Source organism: Myotis nattereri, assembly GCF_964212035.1.
Source record: "Myotis nattereri genome assembly, chromosome: X".
Lineage (NCBI taxonomy): Eukaryota > Metazoa > Chordata > Mammalia > Chiroptera > Vespertilionidae > Myotis > Myotis nattereri.
This window is the reverse complement of record NC_138078.1, coordinates 115,066,578-115,090,856: the sequence shown is the minus strand read 5'-3', so window position 1 is coordinate 115,090,856 and position 24,279 is coordinate 115,066,578. Positions and strand designations below refer to the sequence as shown.

General features: G+C 40.7%; 1 protein-coding gene and 1 pseudogene across 2 annotated transcripts in view; both read left to right on the top strand.

The window, feature by feature from the left end:
* Window positions 1-24,279, top strand: part of TENM1 (teneurin transmembrane protein 1) — a 934,848-nt gene that overhangs the window by 258,572 nt on the left and 651,997 nt on the right. The window lies entirely within an intron of this gene.
* On the top strand, window positions 15,816-16,291 carry LOC308512030 (jun dimerization protein 2-like; annotated as a pseudogene). Its single transcript has one exon. The product of its transcript is annotated as a jun dimerization protein 2-like (transcript).

Here is a 24,279-nt window from a genome sequence, read left to right as displayed (position 1 = left end):
GCCGGATCCGGCCCGTGGGCCATAGTTTGCCCATGGCTGGATTAGAATGTTTTTCAAGTCCACTTTTATTAAATAATCAAGTAAGATTCCTCTATTCTACATGGGAGATCTTTTCCCTCATTTATTGAAATTTAACTAATTCTCCAAGCCTAGGTAATTCCTATTTCTTTCCATGAAAACCATTGTCAACTAATATGTAGTCCTTGTTGATCTTCACATATTTGAGTAGCTATAGTACTTATAATATATCTATGCCTGGATATCTCATATGTAGAAATATTATTCTCTAATAGTCTTACATAAAATGTGTGATTTAAAATGTATAAACTCTGAATTTTACTAAAAACAACATTTATATTGTAATATGAAAACACATACTAGCAGCAGAATTTATAGAGTTAAGTTTTCTTCTAGGGAAGTTATGTCTGATTTTAGAGATACTGCCACTGTTCCAAAAATGGGGGGAATGCTTTCAGAGAAAAATTTCATCTCATTTCTTCATATGACATCATATTTTTTACTCCAAATGAAATTATCTAGCTTGATAACACACTTCACTTGACAGACTTTATTCCAACTTAATTTTTTTAAGTATTTAAAAATTTTAAATTTAACCTCAAAGATAGATTTCCACTAGTGAATAAGATCAGGGTGTTTGTGGGAGGAACATAGTTTTCTCTACTCTCAAAGTCCTTTTGGTTGGTCTAATAATCAAATAGACATGAGACAGATTAGCAAGAAAAAATAATCAATTTAACACATACATGTATAAAGGTGCCTTATATATGAGAGAGTCAGAGACCCCACATACAAGACATGTTTGGAAACAGAAAGGGAATATGGGTACATATGATATTCAGACCTTGGGATGAGGTAATGCACACTGGGCCTTCAGAAAGTCACTGCAAGGAAAACACACGTTCAGTAATTGTTATTTAGCCGTGCCATATAGATAGGTGAAAAGTCATTTCTGCTGCCCTGGCCAGTGTGGCTCAGTTCAATGGGCATCATCCCGTGCACTGAAAGGTTGCCAGTTTCATTTGATTCCTGGTCAGGGCACATGCCTGGGTTGTGGGCTCGATCCATAGTAGGGGGCATGCAGGAGGCGGCTGATGAGTGTTTTGCTCTCATATCTATGTTTCTCTCTCTCTCTCTCTCTCTCTCTCTCTCTCTCTCTCTCTCTCCCTCTCTCTCTCTCCCTCTCCCTCTCTCTCTCCCTCTCTCTCTCCCTCTCTCTCTTCCTCTCTCTAAAAATAATTTAAAAATGGTTTTTAAAAGTCATCGTTGGTGATAACTCTTATCATGGGTCAGGCTCTTAATTTAAATTCATCTAGATAGTTAAGGTGTGGGGAAGAAGTTTCCCTTGAGCCTACGGATCTCGGTTGCCTTTAGCTCAAAATAATCCACATACCACTGAGGCACATTTGGGTGGTTTGCTCTGAATCCCCAGAAGTATGTTTCAGGTTTAGAATACAATCACTAAAGAAGAGTTACAGTAATGTTTGCAGTAGTCTAATAAGTGTATGGCTCCCTACTGTGATTACTTTGAACAATACAATCCTCATTTGTTTGTATAAATTCTGCTATATTGTTAAAAAATAAATCCATGATTGCTGTGTTATCAGGAGGCATATGTTAAAGTGTATATCCAAGTCTTATAACCTGAACCGGGCATTTAACCTCAGGAAAGTTAAGTAAGTTCTCTGTGCCTCACTTTTTCCATAAGTCAAATGGTTATAATAAGGCCTGTCTCATAGGATGCTATGAACACTAAATGAGAATACATGGAAAGTAGTTATGCAATGAGCCTGCCATGCTGCAAATACTTAATAAACATTAGCTGCTCTTGTTATTATTATCATTGGTTCCTTGGAATTCCTTGTTCATATCTACCCTTTTTAATCAAATTCTGTGTTCAGATTTCATAGTTTGGACTAAGTTTTCTTATATTTACGTGACTATGCAGCACACTCCTACTAAAATCATCTTTATCTGTTTCCAAGCTCATTCCTTGAAGACTCTTAGTGGCTTTCTATTTAATTCTGTTCCAACTTCAAACCCCTTGAAGCCAGTTTCAATGTTTATATCCTATGTACTAATTGAACTCAGAGACTATACTTTTTTACGGTATATAGTATCATGTAAATTACATTAATAAATAACAGTACTAACATAATGAGCTGCATTGAAGAACTAGCAGCAACATGAAAGACACTTAGGGGAAATACTTGTGAGAAATCTCTTTTCTTCTAAAATGAAACTCTGTAGTTTGAAGTAACATGGTGATTGGCCATAATTCAGAATCACACAAGAAGCAATTGAAAAACTCACCCCCTTCTAAAAGGAGCATGGACAACTGATACTGTTAATAAACAAACTCAGGGATCACTGCCTTGACCTTGTACATAGATGAAAACAGAGTATTTTAGGAGATGGAGGTTTTCCAGAGTGGCTTAAAAATGGCCAGAGGTTGTTCTACTTGACCAACCTTACTATCCATGTTGAAAATGGGACAAGGGAGTAATCAGATCTAAAGTAGAAAATTACAGTTCAATTTGTGTTCCAGTCTCCTCTCTGTCTCCTTTTGGTGTCCAGAGCCACTGCCTCACACCTGGCACTAAATATACCACGGAATGTAAGACTTTGGCATTTGACAGAGCACATTTTCAAAGTTCTTATCATTCACTTGACCTAAATTAATGGAAGCATTCATGATGGGAACACATCAGTAATGTTAAAGCACATTAAATTGAGACCTTTTGTCTCTGCAGAATAATGTTCTATTTTGAGATTTCTCATTACACAAAGTCATGATACAGCCAAATCATTATGTACATCTGTGTTTGTTGATACTTGACATTTGTTTTTAAAGTGAGATTTAGGAGGACCCTTATTTAATCTGGGTTGGACTCTCCTGTGATCCAATTTATTTGCTGCCATTTGGATTTCATTTCTATAGTTGAAGCATCCAGTTGTCCCAACGTAAAATTAAAAGGCCTTCTTCCATTAATTAATTATACTTACCATATTCTGCTCCATTATTCAGGTCATTCACCTTGAAGAGTTGGAATTAACTGTATCTCAGGGCCATAGACAAATGGCACTCTCAGCTAAATCTATGCTTTGGAGAGGTTTTGGAATACAGTTGTAATTTCCGTTGACTCAAGTTCAAACTCCTTAATCTAGCATTTGAAGCCTTCTATAATCTGCCCCTAATTTTCTTTATCTTGTCATAAAATCCCTTCTACATTTCCTGGACAAGGTAGTTGCTTAATAACTCAGTTATGTTCTTCCTCCTCTGCAGCTTTCTTTGTGCTTTAAACAGGCTGGTGTCACCATACTTCCCTGCTTTCCAAACCAACCATCCTTTAAATTCCATTGAAATCCCACCCTTTCTGAAAAGTTTTCCTTGGATCATTTTTCACTACTCTTTTTCTTCTTCAGTTTGGGGCTAGGTGTCAGATGCTGGAAGCCAGTTGATAAATGGTTTTAGGCAGATCTTTTTCATCAAGATTATAATGGCCAAATGGGTAAGGGCCACACATTATACCCTTACATAGTCTCTAAAATGCCACGGTCAGTGCCAAGTTGATCACATGATTGATTGACCTGTTGTAATTTTGAAATAGTTTATTTGATGAATGAAGTTTGGGGTTGAATTTCATCTGAAAATACAATTATATTATACTGGAAGGATGAAAATGGTAGATTTTTAAAAATGTTATTTGCCTTTTAGCTGTAATGGAATCAGTAAATCCCCTCCTGATTTAACATGGAATATGTGGGTAAGCGGCTGTTAGGTTTGTAATCCTGAAATGCAGAAAATAAAATTGGACTTTCAACTGGCATTTCTATTTTAGGAGTGCCGTATTAGACCTATGTTTTCATATGGACTACTCAGAACCCAACTACATCTGTAAGATAGTTGTTAACATAGGGCAGCCTGAATAAATTAGGTTTTTATGTCACTAAAATATTTTCAGGGACTTAAAAGTGTTTGTAAAAAGCTAGGTCAAAAAGTTAATATGGAGAAGGATTAAAGAATTTGAAAGATCAGGCGCCTATTAGATGATTATAGTACTTTAGGATTATAACTTGCATTTTCTAAAGAATATGCATAATTCTCAGATTTCACTATTAATAGTGTACTTATTAGTTTAAAATAAAAAGCTTCTATAAGTACCTTTTTAAAGAAAAGCATTTTAGAAATTTTCTTTAATATTCCACATAGCTTTAAAAGTATAAAAATGTATATATTTCAGCTTATATTTTTTTAAGAGCAGTGATCTGTGTTTTTTTTCCCTTTCAAATACGTAACAACTTAATCTGTAAAAGGTTGTTTGTAGTATTTCTATAAAAACATTAGACATTTTAAAGAAAAATGAAATTCAGAAACAAATTGAAAGTATTGGGGAAAAACAAGTCTGTTATGATAAAAAAAAAGGTAAATATAAACTGTAAAACTGTGCCTGTGATAATAAGTACATGGAAGGAAAGACAGTGTTATATAAGAGCACAAAATGGGGGCATTTGAAAAAATCAGGGAAGTCAGAACTGGCTTCCCTAAGGAAGCATTGATTAATGCCTGAAGGCACAAACTAGGCAAAGGGGGAGGGCGAGATCATTCCAGACATAAGAAAAGCATATGCAAAGTTCCTATGGTGTGAGGGAGTTTGGCAAGAGTAAAGGGTCGAATGCAAGTTAGAGTGGATAGAGCAGAGGTAGTGATAATGCAGGTTGGGTAAGATGAGATTGCAGACGTTAGCAGGGGCTAGATAGCATAGGGCTTTGGGAGTCACATTAAATACTTTGTTATTTATCCTAAGGTCAGTGAGAGGTCTTTGAAGAGTTTTAGGCAGAGATAGGTTGTGCTCAGATTTGCATTTTGAAAAGATCACACTGACTATAGCATGAAGAGAAAATCAGACTGTGGCCAGAGGAGAAGCAGGGAGACTATTTGGGAGATGGTTGCTATGAGTGGTACAGGAGAATGGTCATGCCAGTTTAGACTAGGATGGTGGCAATGGAGCGAAGTGGCAAGATTCAATATGGAGGATGTAAAATTGAAAGAGCTCAGACTGGATCTAAACGGGGATAATGAATAGGGACCAGGGATGACTCAAAGATTGCAGACTAGCTGAAACTGGTTTGGCTCAGTGGATAGAGCGTCGGCCTGCGGACTGAAAGGTCCCAGGTTCGATTCTGGTCAAGGGCATGTACCTGGGTTGCGGGCACATCCCCAGTAGGAGATGTGCAGGAGGCAGCTGATCGATGTTCCTCTCTCATCGATGTTTCTAGCTCTCTATCTCTCTCCTTTCCTCTCTGTAAAAACTCAATAAAATATATTAAAAAAAAAAAAGATTGCAGACTTGTGTAATTAGGTAGATGGTGTCATTCCTTGAAATGAGGAGCACTATAGGAGAACTGTGATTATTTTGTGGGGGGCCAGGAGGGTAACAAAGACTGCATTTTTTAAAAATCAGGTATATTGAGTTTGAGTCATTTAACCTGTTTGGGCTTCAATTTCCTAATCCTATCTAATAAAGATGGAATATGCTAATTGACCCTCATTCCATTGCTAATATGGCTGTGCCCACAGCCAATAAGGAGGGAATATGCTAATTGACTGCCCCACCCTCAAAGATGGCAACACCCACAGCCACAAGATGGCGGTGCCCAGTCCCCTCAGCCCTATTGGGGTAGCAGGTGCGTGGCAAGGCTGGGCCTGCCCCCAGGCAGGCCTGGCTTCTCTGCGCCCCTGCCTCCAGAATTCCCCAGTCCCCTCAGCCCCACAGTCACCCAGGGCCAGCCTGAGGTGTAGGCAAGCCTTGGATGGTGGCTGCCCAGCTGTCCAAGTCTGCCTGAGGCTTGCGCTGCCGGCAGTGGCAGCAGCAGAGGTGTGATGGGGCGTCGCCTTCCCTGATCACCGGGTCGCCTCCTGCCCCTGAGGGCTGCTGGACTGTGAGAGGGGACAGGCTGGGCTGAGGGACCCCCCTCCAGTGCATGAATTTTCATGCACCGGGCCTCTAGTCTTTAATATAAGGGCTATGAAACATTGAGGTCTTCTCTAGAGCAGAGGTCAGAAAGTTTCTTCTGTAAAGGACCAGACAACATGCTGTTTCTGACAACTACTCCACTCAGCTGTTGTAGCTGAATTAAACCACTGTATCTCAGTTATCAGATATAATCATCCTTATACCATGTCAACACAAACCTGCCAACTGATTTGGTCAATTGCAAGGAATAATAAATGAACCTCAATGAAGAACTGATTGTGTCATTAATTAGTCAAATCAATAAAATTAGTTGAGACAGTAGACTTGAATAGACATAACTATATGAATTATAAATATAACAGACCCTGCCATCAACCTAAGGGGTGACAATCAGGAGGGTATGGAGTACCCACCAATGCAAAACCTAAACAAAGCAAATCAGAACAATCATTGTGAAATGAAGGCTATACTAGGCACTTACTGTCTGAGTACAAGTTACTGTTTTAGCTGATGTTGCTTCCTGTTGTTGTGGGTGTTGGTACTGTCTCTTTCTTGGAGCCTCAGGTATGACTCATGGGCCAGCCCAACCACAGAGATGCTGTGTGTGTGTGTGCGCACACATTTAGGCAAATAAAATTATATGATGAATGTTACATCATATTGTAATTTGATTTTTTGCTTATTGAATATTTTGGACATTTGTTAATTTTATCGGAAATATGCTTATCCAAACTTTGTGAATTGTCTGTAGTTTTTTTTTATTTTATTTTATTTTATTTTTTATTTTATTTATTTATTTTTTTATTATTAGTTAAGGTATTACAAATGTGTCCTCATCCCCCCCTTTAACCCCCAACCTCCCCCCCACACACAAACTCATGCTCCCATCCCCCCGTTGTCCATGTCCATTGGTTTGGCTTATATACATGTATACAAGTCCTTCTGTTGATCTCTTCCCCTTACCCCCGCCCTCCCCTACTTTCCTTCTGGGGATTGATAGCCTGATCACTGTTTCTCAGGCTTTGGGTCTGTCCTTTTTCATCAGTCTATGTTCTCTATAATCCACAAATGAGTGAGATCATGTGGTATTTATCTTTCTCTGACTGGCTTATTTCACTTAGCATAATGCTCTCCAGTTCCATCCATGCTGTTGCAAAAGGCAAGAGTTCCTTTTTTTTACCGCAGCATAGTATTCCATTGTGTATATGTACCACAGTTTTCTAATCCACTCATCTGCTGATGGGCACTTAGGCTGTTTCCAAATCTTAGCTATGGTGAATTGTGCTGCTATGAACATAGGGGTGCATATATCCTTTCTAATTGGCGTTTCTGGTTTCTTGGGATATATTCCTAGGAGTGGGATCACAGGGTCAAATGGGAGTTCCATTTTTAGTCTTCTGAGGTAGCTCCATACTGTTCTCCACAGTGGCTGCACCAGTCTGCATTCCCACCAGCAGTGCAGAAGGGTTCCTTTTTCTCCACATCCTCTCCAGCACTTGTTGTTTGTTGATTTGTTGATGATAGCCATTCTGACAGGTGTGAGATGATAACACATTGTCGTTTTGATTTGCATCTCTCGTATAATTAGTGACTTTGAGGAGGTTTTCATATGTCTTACTGCCTTCTGTATGTCCTCTTTCGAAAAGTGTCTGTCTAGGTCCGTTGCCCATTTTTTTATTGGATTGTTTATCTTCCTTTTGTTAAGTTTCATGAGATCCCTGTATATGTTGGAAATTAAACCCTTATCGGTGGTATCATTGGTAAATATGTTCTCCCATGTAGTGGGTCTTCTTGTTGTTTTTTTGATGGTTTCCTTTGCTGTGCAAAAGCTTTTTATTTTGATGTAGTCCCATTTGTTTATTTTCTCTTTAGTTTCCATTGCCCTAGGAGCATTATCAGAGAAGAAATTTCTTCGGCTTATGTTTGCGATTTCGCTGCCTGTGGATTCCTCTAGTATTTTTATGGTTTCCCGTCTTACGTTTAAGTCTTTTATCCATTTGAATTGTCTGTAGTTTTTAAAAAATATGTTTTTATTGACTTTAGAGAGAGAGGGAAGGAGAGCCATAGAGGGATAGAAACATCTATGAGAGAATGCCTCTTTCATGCCCCCCACTGGGGATTGAGCTTGAAACCTCAGCACTTGCCCAGACTGGGAATCCAACCAGGGACCTCTTGATTCATGGGTTGATGCTTAATTACTGAGCTGCACCAGCCGGGCATGAATTGTCTGTATTTAATTCTCTTTTGACTTTGTCCTTGCTATTCAAATTTTTCGGAAATAGCTTTTTTCTCATCCAAGGTTGGTATATAATTTGTCTACAGCCACAACTAAATAAATGTTTGTGTGGAAGTGGGGTAAAAGCATCAAATAGTGCACTCCTAAAGCTCAGGAAATATAGATTTTGGCTGATATACTATTGTTGATGAAATATTTTTCTGCTCATCACCATTAATAGGGATGATCAAGGGTTAAGCATGTTTGAACATGACTTATATAATATGTATGCAAAATGAGGTTTCTGAGTACATGGACTATGGCAATTGAGTGAATAATTGACTATCTCAGGAAAAAAGTAAAATTTTTAATCGAATCATACCCATAATTCATCCTTGTGAAATACTAGTTCATTTCCATTCTTTACAGCTTGTTATGAATGAAGCTAAGCCTACAGCCAAAGATATTTTTCATAAAATTCTTTCAATTTGAGACAGGTAGGTTGACATTTCCATGATTTATTTAATGAGTTCCTTTTCTCTCATGCTATATTATTGTTTGTTTTCTTTTAATTTATTGAACACTATAGACTGAGATGGTTGGAGGGAGAAAAGAAGGGAGTTTATCAAGTCTTACTTTACACCAATTATAAGCAAAAGTTTTCAGTAGCATTGAATCAAAACCACTAGCTCTGCCTATCGTTATGGGTACATGACCAGCAGCAGTAAGATAGCCCAAACTACAGTGGCCAAAATTTGGAAGTCAGGCAGATAGAGAGGGCCTAGACATCATTATAAAGATCCAGGAAGGTCTTGGCAGTGGGGAGTAAATATGAGAAAGTCTACACACGAAGGTAACTGTCTTCACAAAAGCTGAGGAATACAGTAAACACAAACATAGCAAGCAAGTTTAACATGCACCAGAGAGGGTCTGTGGGAGATAGGTATTTTGGTAGTCACTAAATGCTAAGTCTAGCTCTACCAGGAGATGATGGGGTCTGAGATTCAGAACCAGGTTTCCATTCATCAGAAAGACTGTAGTGAAGGCACTACCCACAACCTGGGGAAACTGTAGTTTTAGCCAATCCTATATAATAAATAGGTAACATGCAAATTAACCCTCACACCTTCATAATATGGCTGCCTACGACCAGGCCGGCAGGAGGGTTAGTGAGGGACGACCAAACGACTGAACAAGCAGGCTGCGTGGGGTGACCAGGCCAGCAGGAGAATTAGTGAGGGATGACCAAATCACTGAACAAGCAGGCTGCGTGGGGCGACCAGGCTGGTGGGGGAGGGGCTGTGAGGGGTGACCTGGCCGGCAGGGGGGGGCAGTTGGGAGTGAACAGACCAGCAGGGAGGGGCAGTTGGGGGTGACCAGGCTGGCGGGGTGAGGGCAGTTAGGGACGACCAGCCTGGTGGTGGTGGGGGCAGTTAGGGGTGAGCAGGCTGGCAGGGGGGTGCACTTACAGGCAACCAGGCTCACGGGGGGGGGGCAGTTTGGAGCAATTAGGCTGGCAGAGGGGAAGTGAGGGATGACCAGGCTGGCAGGGGGGCAGTTGGGGGCGACCGGGCTGGCAGTGGTGGGCAGTTAAGGGCAATAAGGCCGGCATGCAGGGACAGTGAGGGGCGATCACGCCAGCAGGGGGGGCAGTTAGGGGGGTGACCAGGAAGGAAGACAGGTGAGCAGTTAGAAGCCAGGGGTCCAGGATTGTGAGAGGGATATTCAACTGCCAGTTTAGGCTCAAGGGGTCCCGGATTGGAGATGGTGCAGGCTGGGCTGAGGGGACTCCCCCCAACACATGAATTTCATGCACCAGGATTCTAGTAGTATTATAAGGAAGCAATTCTAAGTTCCTGGAATTAGGGTCAAGGATAGGGCTTAATTATAAAGGAGCAGTGCTGAAACACTAAAAGGATTCATAGGGTTAGAGCAAGTCCAGCAGCAAAGCTAATTTGATAGCACACCTTTGAGTCACTTAGAGCTTTTTAATTATTCCGCTTGCCTAGTTCATGATTGGTCCCATATTCAGGTAGATGGGTAGATGCAGGATGATAAGTGGAATAAAATCCCCCTTTTCAATCTATCATTTGACTGAAAATGTGAAAATTATGATAAAAATAATTGTGAGAATTACTTTGCTACATGAATTTGAATTCTCTCTCTCTCTCTCTCTCTCTCTCTCTCTCTCTCTCTCTCTCTCTCTCACACACACACACACACACACACACACACACACACACACACACACTACTCACACTCTCACAAAAATGTGGATCCACAAGGAGAGAGCTGAGCCAGCCTTAAGTGTACATAGCCTTCCCTGTGGTGAGATGTGCTCTTCTCCAACCCTAGCCATCGTCCACTATGACTGGCCCAAAATCCCTCTACTGGTCACTCCTTTGGGAAGAAAAAGAGATGGTTGCTGCATAGTTGCTTTAAGGAAAATATATTCCAGATATTTCAGGGAAGATACAGAAGGGGTAGGAAGTGCCTCTTTATCCAGGGCTAATCCTATACAAAATTCCTACGTGGGGGTGAAATAGATATTTGCCTCTCTCCCATCTCACCTTTTATAATAATAAACTGGTGATATAGTAAGTAAAATATTTCTCTGAGTTTTGTGAGCCATTATAGTAAATTAATCAAATCTGAGGAGTGGATCCTTGGAACCTGCCATTCCCTTAGAAGCACATGTAACAACCTGGACTTGAGAGTGGCATATGAAGTGGGGGGCGGTAGGAGAGTCTTGTAGGACTTAACCCTTAACCTGTGGAATTTGGTGATTTCTCCAGGTAAATAGCCAGACTTGAATTGAATTACAGGACACCTAGCTGGTGTCCTGAGATGTGCTTGTTGGGGTAACCCTCCCCCTGAAACACATTGGAATTGGTATCAGAACCAATTTGTGCCAGGCATTATATTAAGCACTTAACATGCACTCTTACATTCAGTCCTTAATACAATGCTATGAAGGAGGCACATTCCCTTTCACTCCAGGCACCAAATTCTTCTCTGTGTCTGTGAGGAAGGTTAAAAATGAATTTATTCTTGTTCTTAACCTTAGTGGCTGTCAGGTTATAGGCAGCCAGTGGAAGACTGCTGGTTGAATGATTGAATACTTTGCCTTTGTTGGTCAAACCCTCCAACCATGGTGTGCTACCTAGGCTTGGGCTCCTGAGCTCATCCCTGGCTCCACCCACATTAAATTGTATCTTTCCTACATTTGATATCCTCAGGGATTTTATTTCTGCTGGACAGTTGATAAATTAATCCTGATAGGATGATAGCAACAGATAATTACTGTGAGTGTGTTAATGTGTCACCCCTCCTACATAGCTTATTTGCATGTTAATGGAGCAATTCTGGAGATATTCCCTTAAGGCAAAGGCATGAATCTTGAGGATGAGAAATCCTGTATCAAGGCAATCTGCAGTGTGGGAGTGAAGTGGAAGGTGGTGATGTACACATCTCAGCACTGACACCATACAGACAGCTGCCTACTCCACCTATGTGTTGTGCCAGCTTTGATGAATAATTGTTAAAAGTAAGAATTATGATCTATTGCTGTCTTAGTTTTATATTAGCTTTGTTGGTTCTCTAGAGCAAAACCTCAAGCTCTTTTGGGCTAAGACAAATGGCTAAGCCTAATGAGATGCATGGTGCTGTGAAATTAGATTAATTAACTAGGATTTGAATTGAAATTGTTTTTGAGATAAAATTTGTCCACAATGTATTATTTTTTTCGTTATTGATTAAGGTATTACATATGTGCCCTTATTCCCCCATTGCCCTTTCCCCACCCCACACCCATTCACGCCCTCACCCCCCTGGTTTCTGTGTTGAAATGTTTGTTTATAGCACGTATAGTAGCCACATTGAATGTAATTCTCTTGATACTGGGAAGGGGAGCATGTGGTGGGGCGTCTCAGGAGAAAAAATATTATAGTCTATACCAGTGATGGCAAACCTATGACACGTGTGTCAGAGGTGACACGCGAACTCATTTTTTTGGTTGATTTTTCTGTGTTAAATGGCATTTAAATATATAAAATAAATATCAAAAATATAAGTCTTTGTTTTACTATGGTTGCAAATATCAAAATATTTCTATATGTGACACGGCACCAGAGTTAAGTTAGGGTTTTTCAAAATGCTGACACGCCGAGCTCAAAAGGTTTGCCATTACTGGTCTATACCCTTCTCTTATCCAGAAGGCTTGGGTTTAACTCACCATGCTGTACTACATTTTATTTAATTATATTTTTTAGAGTCCTATAGGAAGTATATTACATGGGATTTTAAAAACTTCACCTTTCTAAGACATATGCACATAGTCATCTTTTATATATAAATGGTTTATTTTGAGTTTGATGGAGCTAGATGATTTTTAAATAACAGGATGATGTCATTTACCACAGAGAATTAAATCTCTGCCAAATGGCTTATTACCCTAGTGTGAATGCTTAAGATGGACATTTATTCAGCAAATGTTTGATGAACACCAACTATATACTGGAAACTGTGAAAGGCACAATGGGAATGTAGATTATTAATAAATAAATATGTTTTATATATCCTCAAATCAGATAAGGGGTTTCAGACTTTTTTTCCTGCAGAAGAGTTGAATTTTAGAAATTGCTTCCATTTAGTTTCATTGATCTATTTATCTTTTCCTATACTAATATCGTACACTCTTGATTACTGTCATTTTGTAATAAGTTTTATAATCAAGTAGCATAGTTCCTTTAATATTGTTCCTTTTCAAAATTGTTTTAGCTATTCTGACTCTTTTGTTTTTCTACCTAAATTTTAGAATCAGCTTATCGATTTCTATAAAAAAAAAAAAACCTTCTGTTATTTTGATCAGGAAGGTAATTTGGAGAAAATCAACATGTTGATATATATCCATTAGCATAGTATATTTTTACATTTATGTAGATCCTCTTTAATTTCTCCCTGTAATGTTACATTGTTTTAAATATAGAGATCTTGTACACTTTTATTAATTTTTCTTAACTATTTTATATTTCTTGATGCTATAGTAATTGGCATTTTAAATTCAGTGTTCCAGTTGTTTGTAGCTAGTATGTAGAAACAGAACCGATTTTCATATATAGATCATGAATCCTGTGACCTTCCTAAACTCACTTAGTTTCTAGTACCTACTTTATCAGTACCTTAAGATTTGCTATATATACAGTCATATCATTTGCAAATAAAAGCAGTTTTACTTTTTTCTTTAAAGTCTGTATACCTTTCTCTTGATTATCATATTGTGTGGTCTAGGTTCTTTAGTAGAATATTGAATAGAAGTGGTGAAACCAGACATCCTATTCTTATTTCTTGTCATAGGAGAAAAAATTTTAGTGTTTCACAATTAGGTACAATGTTAACTATAACTTTTTTTTAACCCACACCTGAGGATATGTTCTTTTAAAATTGCTTTTTAGAGAGAAAGGAAGGGAAAGAGAGAGAGATAAACCTTAATGTGATAGAAACATCAATTGTTCATGCTCTGAACGTGTATTGAACCCGCAACCTAGGTATGTGCCCTGACTGGGAATTAGTATACAGGTTGACGCTCTAAACAACTGAGCCACCAGGCCAGGGCTTAACTATAAGTTTTTTAAAGATGCCCTTTACAGGTTTGAGGAAGTTTCCTTTATAGTTTGCAGAAAGTTTTTTTTTTAATTTAAAAAAATGAGTGTTAAATTTTGTCAAATAATTTTCTGCACTTATTGAGGAGATTGTATGAATTTTTTTATTTTACCCTCTCTATAATGTGAGTAACATTGATTTTTCAATATTGTACCAACCTTGCATCCCTATGATAACCCCTACATGGTTATGATTTATTATCCCTTTGTATATATTGCTAGATTACATTTAATAATATTGTGTCAATGATTTTGTGTCTATGAAAGATATTGTGGGTTTTTTTCCTTGTAATGTCCCTATGAAGTTTGGGTATCAGGGTTATACTGGTCTAGAAAATTAGTTGGGGATATTTTATCTTCTATTTTCTAAAATAGTTTAAGATTGTTATTAGAGATCCAAGATGTTGACGGAATAGATAGAAAGTACACTCTCTTCCTCCCAGGAACAAACTGTAATTGCAGCTATAGTATAGAACAACCAACCTGGATAACCAACTGAAGACTCGCTGACAAGAAGTATTATAACCAAGGATTTACAGAAGGAGCTACATAGAGACTGATAGGAAATGCAGAGATGTGAAAAGGGCTGGCCCTGCTCCCATGGGCAGTGGCTGAGGTTCCAGAGGGATATCTCCACTGTGGGAACATTCTCCCTGTGGGAACATTAGTGTGGGGTCTCAACCCCAAGCTGGGCTTCCCAGACCAGAGCACCAGAGCTAGGAAGAGGTGTCCACATAAGCTTATTATTATTTACTTTTAAAATGTTTGCTAGAATTCAACAATAATACCACCTGGGTAAAAAGTTCTCTTGGAATTGGTTTGAAAACCAGAAGTTCAATGTGTTTAATAGTATGGAGGTAATTTTTCTATTCCTTCTTTTTAAATTCATTTTAATTTTTTTCTTTATTGATTAAAGTATTACATATGTGTCCTTATCCCCCCATTGCTTCTTATGTAAGTTTTGCCAGTTTTTAAAGGAATTTTCACATTTCATGTATGATGTTGAATTTATTTCTATAAACTTATTCCTTAAATTCCCCTGTTTTATCCTCTTTAACTTTTATAGGATCTGTAGTGATGTCCCCACCTTCATTCCTGATATGTCTTCTACCTTATTGGGTGGTAATTACAAATAGGTCGAATAATGTATAATTATGAATGCCTTTTTTTTTAGTTTCCATAGCCAGTGTTTCTTAATTTCCAGGCCCTTGTTTCTCTTTCTTCCATAATATATTCTTCCTTCCTTCCAAAACAACTAAAATTACCCATTTTTTTGGTCTGTATAGTCATATGTCACTTATCGACAGGGATATGTTCTAAAAAATGTGTCTTTATATTTATTTCATTATTGTGTGAACATCATAGGGTGCACTTAAACAAACCTATAGGGTATACCTACTACATACCTAAGCCATATGGTAGCCTATTGCTCATAGGCTACAAACCTGTACGACATGTAGGCATTTGTAACACAGTGGTAAGTATTTGTGTCTCTAAACATAGAAAATGCTCATTAAAATCCTATATAATAAAAGCCCAGCAACCGAAATGGCAGAATGACCAGAACGTCCAGAGACCAGAACCACCACTGCCTGTCTCCTGGGCTGGCCCCGCTCCCCAGCCAGCAGTTAGGGGTGATCAGGCAGGCAGGCAGAGAGGTTAGGGGTGATGAGGTAGGCAGGCGAGCAGTTAGGGGCATGAGGCAGGCAGGCAGAGCCCCGCTATCGATCGCCTCAAAGAGGGAGACCCAGGTCGCCCACCACAGCCTGCAGGAGGGATGCTTGGTGACTGTGACGGGAAGTGCTGGTAGCGGTGGACGCTGCAGGGCGAGGCTGGCACCACTGCAGCTTCTGAGTTGGTATGGTGCCTGCAGCCTGGCCCAGGCCCTGGGGTTGCCGCCTCCACCCATGGCTTCTTCAGGGCTGGACTGCCACTCCTCCTGCTATGATGCCTGGGCAGATCCTGGACCCCTCTGTGACTGCACGCTCTCTGCCTGGGCTTGGCCCCCTGACTGGACACCCCAGCTCGGCTCTGACTGCAGAGAAGCTGAAATATTCTGACATCCACAACCTTGGGGCCATGATTGTCCCTTTGCACTTCCTGGAGGTGAAACTGGGCAAGAGGCCTCAACCTGTGAAAAGTGAGCTAGACGAGGAAGAGGAGTAAAGGAAAAGGCGCCAGGAAAAGAACAAAGTGGGGGCAGCCTGATGCTGGAACAAGAAGAAGTAGTGGACGAGTTTCTGCAGGGGGAATCTGAGTGGCTGGAGATCGTGAATGGGGAGCTGAAAACCCAGATGGAAGAGCTGAAGCAGGAGTGGCAGCAGCTCATCCTGATGTTCAACCAGCATTGCCCCACCTGCATCATCAGGACCAACAGTGTTAAGACCCCCAATTTAGAAGGCAACCCACTGCTGGAGTAGCTGGAGAAGAAGTGACCATGGGCTGGGAGGAGGAAGAGGAGGAGGAGGAGATGAGAAGGGGGTGGAGGAGGAGGGTCCCAGAGGGCTCTTCCTTGCTGCATGAAAAACTCTTCAATGAGGCTCAGCACAGCCAGCATCAGCCTGGCTTTTTTGTGAAACTCGGATCAGCCACACCAGGGGAAGAAACCCAGGCTGATGAAACCCAGGACCAAGTGCTGAGACCAAAGTAGTCCTGAGGGGGCCTGTTCTGCCTGGGGCCAGGCTTGCAGGAGGCAGGACAGAAGCTCTGGGCTGGAGAGATGCCCAACCAGGCAGCTGTGGGCACTTCTCCAGCCTCTCCACCAGGGCACCCACCCAAAGGACCTCCGCCAGGAAACGCCATGAGTTGCAACCAAAATTCGGCTGAGGATGGAACTCAGAGTGCAACTGCAATCTGCCTGCCCCTAGCCCTGACCCTGATCCTGATGCAAGGCTGGAGTAAGGCACAGTGCCAGGCCCTGCTGTACCCACCCACCATGGTCCAGCTCAGTCCTGCCCAGAGTGGCAGCTGGGGTGCACCCTCGCTGGCCCTGCTGGAGTTGCTGTGGGCACGAGGCGTGGGCACCCTTCCAAAGCACATACTCACTGAATGTTTACAGACTGGCTGTCCTGGCAGGGCTTTCAACTGTACATGTTTTTTATATTTTCTTTTTTAAAAAATATTTTTTTAAAAAAGATTTTATAGCCCTTGCCAGTTTGGCTCACTGGATAGAGCGTCGGCCTGGTGACTGAAGAGTCCTGGGTTCGATTCCGGTCAAGGGCATGTACCTTGGTTGCAGGCACATCCCCAGTAAGGGGTGTGCAGGAGGCAGCTGATCGATGCTTCTCTCTCATCGATGTTTCTAACTCTCTATCCCTCTCCCTTCCTCTCTGTAAAAAATCAATAAAATATATTTAAAAAAAGATTTTATACAAGCAATATATAAATGGATTTCTATAATCACTCAATGTGATACAGTATAAATGTGCTATGGTTTTTTCTTACTAACAGATATTCAGCAGTTATGGCCATTGCATGTAACTTCTAAGTACTGTAGTCTCTGGGTGTTGGGAGTGGCAGAGGCAGGGGTGCAGTGCATTTCCATCCTGGTAAACCCTTCATAGTACTCAGTTCTGTATCACTCAGTAAACATTACTCTTACTTAAAAAAAAACAACAAAACTGGGAGGCCCAGGCTACCCGGCCAGTGGTGCTGCAGTGGGTGGGCAGGGCCTCCCTTTGTGGGGTGATCGATCTGAGGGCTCTGCCATCGATCGCCCCACAGGGGAGGCCCAGGCCAGCCAAGCAATCGCACCCCATGCCTGTCGCCTGCAGAGGTAGGCAACCAGTGGCAGGGGAGGAGGAGGGCAGCGCTGCACAGATGGCAAGCAGTGGCAGCGGCGGCGGTGGGGCCAGCTGCCTGCAGCCGGAGGAAGGAAAGCCCCAATAGTCCCTGATCTCAGGCCAGGCTGAGGGACCCCCCCCCCCCGAGTGCATGGGCATATATATATATATATGTATATATATATATATATACATATATATATATATATATATATATATATATATATCCCTAATATGCAAATAGACCGAATGGTGGAACAACTGAACAACCAAACAACCGGTCACCATGATGTGTGCTGACCACCAGGGGGTGCACGCAGAACATGGAGAGTGTCGGCAGCAGGCAGCAGAGCATGGAATATGGCGGGCATTGGCCGCGGTGGGATGGTGGAGCAGTTGAGCGGGGCACCAGTTGCTGTCATAAGGGCGCCAGATCAAGGCGGGGTACCAGTTGCTGTCATCAGGGTGAACCTCTGGTGATTATTAAAAATTCTTTGCTCCCTCGTGCTGCAGTCCTGCTGGGCCTGTGCACCTGCTGCCAGTTCCAGTCCCGCTCACACCTGCTGCCAGTGCCTGGTGTCGGTCTCGATCACTTGGTGCCATCAGCGGGTGCGAGTGGCAGCTGCCAGCCCCGATCACCCCTGAGGTCTTCTCCACCTCCTCCTGCTCCTAAGGGATGATCAGGGAATCAGCTGCCATGCGCACCCGCTGACAGTGCCAGCCCCGTTCACACCCACTGCTGGCACTGGCCCCAATTGCTCCACACCATCAGTGGGTGCGAGTGGGGCTGGTGCCATCAGCATGTGGGAATGGCAGTGGTGGGAGTGGAGCTGCTGGCAGACAGGGGACTGGGGGCCGCAGTGAGAGGGCCCAGGAGGGGGTGTGGAGGATAGGCCAAGATCCACCCCTGTGCCTACCGCAGCCTCGCGGCCCACAGTTCCTTTCAAGGTGCACGAATTCGTGCACTGACCCCCTAGTATAGTATAAAAGATAAAAAATGGTGCACCTGTATAAGGCACTTACCATGAATGGAGCTTGCAAGATTGGAAGTTGGCTTGAGTGAGTCAGTGAGTGACCAGTGAGTGAATGTGAAGGCCTAGGACAGTGGTCGGCAAACTCATTAGTCAACAGAGCCAAATATCAACAGTACAACAATTGAAATTTCTTTTGAGAGCCAAATTTTTTAAACTTAAACTATATAGGTAGGTACATTGTTATTCACTTTATTAGCGTACTCCTAAGGCTTAGGAAGAGGCTTAGGAAGAGCCACACTCAAGGGGCCAAAGAGCCGCATGTGGCTCGCGAGCCGCAGTTTGCCGACTACGGGCCTAGGGCATTACTGTACACAAGCATCACCAGCAACATATGAGCAATGCATTGTACTGGGACATTACTAGCCATTAGCAATTGTTCAGCTTTATTGTAATCTTATGGGACTGTATATGCAGTCCATCATTGATTAAAACATTGTTATGTGGTGCATGACTGTGTAAACTACTGCTTTTTTTTTCCCAGAGAATTTTTAATCAATAAGGAACAATATATTATCTTGAACTAATCACACATGATTCAAAAAATAGCTGCCACCTTTGAACTTTGATGTGCTACAGTAGTTTTCAGATTGTTTGAAAACAACCCAAAATTTGGTGTTAGTTTAAATGCTTGAATTAATCATCCAGAGTTCATAGTCCTATAGATGTTCTAAAATTCTGGTGAGTGAGAAATAAAAGTAGTTAGGAAATATAGAATCTTAGCTGAAAATTAGATTAGTGTCTTTTAAGGCAGCCTCATACAAAATTTTTAAAAAATATTTTTTTAAATTGATTTTTAGAGAGAGAGGAAGGGAAAGGGAGAGAGAAAGATACATCGATCAGCTGCTTCCCACATGCCCCCTTCTGGGGATCCAGAGGGCAAGCAGGCATGTGTCCTGACTGGGAATCAAACTGGCAACTTTTCAGTACCTAACCAACTGAGCCACACCGGCCAGGGCCAAACTTTTATTTAAAAGATATATGCATATGATGGAGAGCTTGTGGACAATATATATCAGTCATAATTTCACCAATGTAACTGCTGTCATTTTTATGCATTTTCATTTGGTCCTTTTTAGGTGTTTTATTTAGTGCTTTTTAAAAAAAATATATTTTATTGATTTTTTTACAGAGAGGAAGGGAGAAGGATAGAGAGTTAGAAACATCAGTGAGAGAGAAACATCGATCAGCTGCTTCCTGCACACCACCCACTGGGGATGTGCCCGCAACCAAGGTACATGCCCTTGACTGGAATCGAACCTGGGACCTTTCAGTCCATAGGCCGACGCTCTATCCACTGAGCCAAACCGGTTAGGGCTTATTTAGTGCTTTTTATGCACAGATTTGTTTTGACTTAGTTATAAACAATAGGGTATATTTATTTTTTCCATCACTTAACATATCATAAGCATATTTTCAAATATTTACATAGTTTGCCTTTACTTTTAATGGTGGCATAATTGTAAATCAAGTGGCTGCATCAAAATAGAACTGTTTACCTACTTTGACCTATTGGATTCCTTTCCCAGTATTTGAATTCTCTAAACAATGTTTAGATGAACATCTATCTATCTATCTATCTATCTATCTATCTATCTATCTATAAACTTTTTATTTTGCATTATTTCATTAAGATAGGTTAATATATTTGAGGTTATAGTCAGAAGTTAAATAGGAAAGCCACTGGATTTTTTAAAAAATTGGTTAACTATAGAGATTTTATGATCATGAAATTCCTGTTGGAATTTCTTATATGTTGAAAATGGCGTTTAATATTGTTATCATGGTATCTCAATTTTGCATAAAAAAATATCTTGAGCAACAGGTAAGGCAGAGTGTAGCAGAAACTTAGACAAATGTTAGACCTTTCAAGGTAATGGATTTATAAGGAACCCAGGTCTAGAAGAAGAATGTGGTGAAGGCATGGTGGGGCTGCATATGCTGTTAATTTCATTGAAAAGTGAGAAGGCATGTAACAGCTTAAGAAGTTTCATTGCTGAGAGATCTGAGACATAGCTATTGGGAGGGTCCTTGTTTCATAGAAAACTCATTTAAATATTCTCTAAGAATTCAAAGATTCAAACAATATGGTTGCTTCTAAGGTTGTTGAGCATTAAATTGGCTTGTATTCAGAGGGAAGCATTCAAGTATTTCATAGGAAAATGCCTCAAAGAGAATGTTGTATGATCAAGTAAAGCCTCCACGCTTGAAAGAATCAAGGCTTTCAAATTTTTCCTCAGCATAAGGTTTAGGTATTATATGATAGTGACAACTCCATTTCATTTCTTAATTAAGAGGAAAAAGGTCACCCTGACCATCATGCTCAGAAAGATTCATGAAAAAAGTCAAAAGTAAAAGTGCTATGATACCATTGGACTAGCCTTTCTCAAATAAATTGCATACCTTAATATTTCATTTTCATTTACTCTAAAAATCAAGGAAAAGGGGATACAAGAAATAAATTCTTATTTAACATCTATAGGATTTTGAATTGAGCTATTATTAATATTATTATTGTAAAAATTAACAGTGATTACCTCTTTTTATGTTTTCCCCTGTGTCAGATTGTACACCATCTTTCTAACTTATATCCTGATTATTGATTAGAGACTACAAACTTTTAATTAGCAGATCCCCCCCACCCCAACTGGCACTGCAGCTCAGTATACTTGACGTGCCACATTTAATTTTCAGTGCTTTTTAAAATGATGTTTGAGGTGTGATGTTGTGTAGAAATGTCAGGACTACTGACTTGTCAACCTCATTATGCTGTGCTCCAGTGACTGCTTCCCAAACATTAATTACATTGCACAGAGACCATGTCTATTGTTTTTCGTTTTTTCCCTTTAAACTATGAACTGTAAATTGCTTTAAAAATTAAATGCAGCTAATTAGTGTTTATAATATTCTCTTAATTAAACACAGTTGGAGGTCCAGGCTATGTAGTATATGAAATACTGACAGCATTGCCAAAAGATAGCCCACACCCAGTTCATTTTCTGTGACAAGTAGTTGGTAAATGATTACTGCTCATGCCACATTTGTCAACCTGTGTGTATTCTGATGTCAAGATACCTTAGAGATATAAATGACTACTTATCTCTAAGCATAGTGGTTGTCACCCATGTGTTAGTCACACTTGCTCATGAGTAAGTGTTTTAAGGTGACACTGCATCAAAGAAAGTTATAGTGGGCCTAGAGGGTGATTCAGAGGTCCATGTTTTGATGGTGATGTTTTTTATAAATTCAGCAGGATTGAAGAATCAGATGCCCCACTAATTCTAATATGCTTTGTACTACTTCCAGGGAATGAGAATTCAGTAAACTATATTTAAATGTAAAACTATAATGAATGGAGTTTAGTCTGTCTTTGAATATTCATAAGGCACTTTCAGTTTATGCTGTTCTTCAGGGTCATCATGAGAGATGTCTATGATGGTACTGTCTGAAGCTCCAATCAGTAGACATTCCTTGGTGACAGTGTGCCAGAACCTAGAATGTTGACTGTAATTTGAACGCTTTGTTGAAGAAGAAAGAATCAGAGTCAGTTACTGTGGGCATTTTTTAATGTAGATATTTGAAACAATACCAAGTAAGACTCGGTGAAAAAATAAAGTTCTAGAAATAGCAATTTCTTTTCAGTAACTATTTTTTAATCTTCACCTGATGATATTTTACTATTGATTTTTAGAGAGTGGAAAAGAAAGGGAAAGACAGAGAAATATCAATGTGAGAGAAACACATTGATTGGGTGTCCTGACCAGGGCGGGCCCAGCCAGGGAGGAGCCTGCAACCCAACCAAGGTACAAGTTATGTGCTTTTGACTGGAATGTGCCCTTCAGTCTGACATTCTATCCACTGACCCAAACCAGCTAGAGCCTTTTTTAGTAACCTGAAACCAATAGCTTCTCAGGACTACTCCAGCATTGGCAGAGGGGGAAAGAGCCCTAGCTTTGTATCATTAAATCCTACTAGAATAATTGTATATAAACACATGAATACTATAATTCATAAGAAGTACCAAATTCTCAACCTATGCAGCAGTGTTAATTCATATGTTCAAGCAACCAATGATGTGACACTCAGTCCCTCTGAGGCTGTAGAAGAGAAAAAATTCATGTGTTAGTTTCTATCTAGGGATGAGCTTAATTCTCTCTACTTAATATTAAATCCATAGAAGATATTCTGAGGATTTAGGCCCATCCTGTCTCTGCCCTGAGGCTTGAATAATCAGGTCCAGCTAGAACTCTGCTCCATAAAACCAGGGGTTGCTGGAATACTTTGGCTTTGGAGACTCAAAGGAAAGCCCATTCCACACAAGATACCATCCTTAACAGTCTCCTGTGGGGCCTAAGTTTCAAAACTGGAAATGAATACCTTTAGTCAAAGATGCTTAATTTCCAAAGACCTCTGAAAAATGAACTTCTTCTGAGAGGAATAACTCATTTAGTTCTGATTAGTCATTAATCACTTTGAATAAGCTGTTGACAGGTAAACATCTGGAAAAGATGTGAGAGAAAGGGACATATAGATCAATGAAGGAGAGGAAAGAGGGATAGATTTAGAGTAGGGATAAAGGAAAGGTGCTAGAGTAGGATTTTTAATCAGTTTGGAAGCAGCAAAACGACCCTGGGATTCTGAAGCAAGAGGAAGAGATTTCCTCTGTGTGTGTGTGTGTGTGTGTGTGTGTGTGTGTGTGTGTGTACATGATTGAGAGTGAATGTGGTGATGTTAGAGAAAAACTGCACCTACCAATTGTAATCTATGAGAATTGGGAAATTATTATTCAAGAGCATTGTTATCTTGAAATTTTTATTACGTGAACTCCTTTCCTTTTCTTGGTGTTATTTCACGCCTCTATGTCAAATTTTCTCATCATTTCTTGTAAGCACCATCCTCTTGTCAAAATTTTGCTCCATTTCAAGCAGTCTGATTCAGTGAGACACTATGGTGTATTATTGCTCAAGTTTGGGCTGGTGACTTTCTCAACCTAATCTACTTATTCATGACTCATGAAATGAGATGTATCTGTATATGTGTGTATTTCAAGCAGTATGTTAGGTATTTTACTTGCTTCTGAGATATATGCAGTTGAATAAGTTACTAAACCTATTTAAGCCTTATTTTAACACCAATAAAAGGAACAGTAAGATGCTAATGAGTTAATGACAACAAAGATGCAGTCAGCATTGAGGAAGTTAGTGCTTCCTGTTGTCCCTCATTAGAATAGGAACTTTACATATTATTTTAAAGCTAGAGGGTCCCTTGGCCTGGCCTGCACCCTCTTGCAATCTGGGACCCCTCAGGGTATGTTGGACTGCTGGTTTCGGCTGATCCCTTGGCCTGCGGGGATCAGGTCAAAACCAGCAGTCCGACATCCCCCAAGGGATGTAGTAGTGCCTGAAGTGGCAGGCAGCCAGGGAGGAGCCGGAGCCTGGGCCAGGCACTGTGCCGCTCCTGCTCAGCCCAGTCCCACTGCACCTGCCTCTGCTACCACTCTGTAGTGTGCCACAGCTGCGCTTGCCAGCCGTGAGCCCGGCATCTGGTGCCCATAAGCCAGCTGAGCAGTGCTCCCTCTGTGGGAGTGCACTGACC